This window comes from Athene cunicularia, assembly GCF_003259725.1.
Source record: "Athene cunicularia isolate RWA chromosome 18 unlocalized genomic scaffold, athCun1 chr18_part1, whole genome shotgun sequence".
In the NCBI taxonomy this organism is placed as follows: domain Eukaryota; kingdom Metazoa; phylum Chordata; class Aves; order Strigiformes; family Strigidae; genus Athene; species Athene cunicularia.
The window spans coordinates 5,367,300-5,368,806 of NW_020799123.1; the positions used below are offsets into that span (position 1 = coordinate 5,367,300).

A 1,507-nucleotide genomic window follows, 5' to 3' on the forward strand; every position below is an offset into this window, starting at 1 on the left:
CCCCGCCCCCGACATGAGACATCTCTGAATGCCGAAAGCAACTCTTCCCCGCCACAAATGGACCAAATAAACCCAGCACGAGACTTGTGCTTAGTAGAAACAGATGCGCCTCTAATGCTGTCATCTACAGCAAGCTGTGTCTGCAAACTGATCTTTTATTAACATATTTATATAGATGGGAAAGCTGCAGAGGGTGTGTGAACCCCACTGCCGGGAGCAGGACGCTTGCTCGCCCCATGCTTGCAGGCTGCATTTTGGCTTGCAGAGGGCATTGCCATGGGGCTGCTGGCCACCCCCCAGGGCTCAGCCTTAAAGACAAGCAAATTTCTTTTCTGTGCCAGCATTTAACCCAGTGCCTGGTCCTCCTTGAGCTGCAGGAGTGGAGCTGGGTTTGTCGGTGTGCAGGTTGACGTTGTGGGTTGTTTTGCTGGGGCTTTCAGCATGTGCCAAGGCTGGGATGTGCTGGGTGCTGGCTGCAGAGTGCAGGGAAGCTGCAGGAGAAGGAGTCACTGTTAATCATTTGCTGAGCTCCGACAGACTAGGTTATGAGCCTTGGGGAATCTGCCAAAGGGAAGGCAGGGCAAGGTGAGTCCCTGAGCTGCCCACAGGAGCCTGTTCAGCAGGGCCTTGTAGGCTGGGGGGGATTAGAAAAGACAGTCCTGGCCTCAATTCCCCCCTGAACCCCACACACATGCCCCAGCCCAAGCCAGGGTCCCCTCACCCTGGACACCAAAGGTTTCCTCCCGGGGCGAAGACAGCGGTGTGAGTTGCCCTACCTTCGCTGGGAGCCGCAGACGGACAGCCTGGAGCCAGCCCTCACTCCCTGGGGTCACTGTGCAGGACACAAAGCCACATCAGTCCCAAATCCCCACATCACATGCACCCCATGCCCACCCCAGCTGGACCACCACCAGCTCTGCTGTCTTTTCTGCCTCTACAAGGTGCTCCTGGCATCCAGGCAGCAGGTGGGAAGCCACCAAGGAAAGGCTGGCTGTGCCCTCACCTAGGAACTGAGCTGCTATTGAAAGTGTTGGAAAAATGGGATTTTCCCCTCCAATCTGGATGTTTCAGGATCTAATTTCCTTCCCCCAGAGCGAGCCACTTTTCTAGAGCCTTCACAGCCTCACCAGTAGGCAGAGACCTATAAATCCTGGATGAAACAGAAGGAAATCAAAAATTAAAATGCCCGAGGGGTCTGTGAGCAGGACAGAAAGACAAAGACGAGGCTTTTTACCCCAAGCTATCACTTTCTTCCCGCAATTTCCCCAAAGCTGCATCTATCCCAGATAACTATGACATCCCACCTGGGTTTTGCTCCGAAGCGGTGTTACGTGGTGCGAGGGTCAGAGCCAGCCTCTCTCCTGGTCTCTTCTTCTCCCTCGGGACGCCTGGGGACAGAGGAGATGGGGTGAACTGTGGGTGCTGACTGCAGCCCTTTCTAAATTAAAGCAAAAACTTGCTGCAAGAAAGGGTGGCTTTGTATTGCAGGAGCTGAGCCCTTGGTAAC

The 1,507-nt window shown here is 54.6% G+C and overlaps 1 long non-coding RNA gene across 1 annotated transcript; it reads right to left on the bottom strand.

Annotated features, from left to right (window-relative positions):
• Positions 1-115: 115 nt before the first annotated feature.
• Positions 116-838, bottom strand: LOC113486794. The gene is made up of 2 exons (XR_003399657.1): positions 777-838; positions 116-491 (listed from the first exon to the last, which is right to left on the bottom strand). It is a non-coding gene; the product is annotated as an uncharacterized LOC113486794 (long non-coding RNA).
• Between the last annotated feature and the right edge of the window lie 669 nt (positions 839-1,507).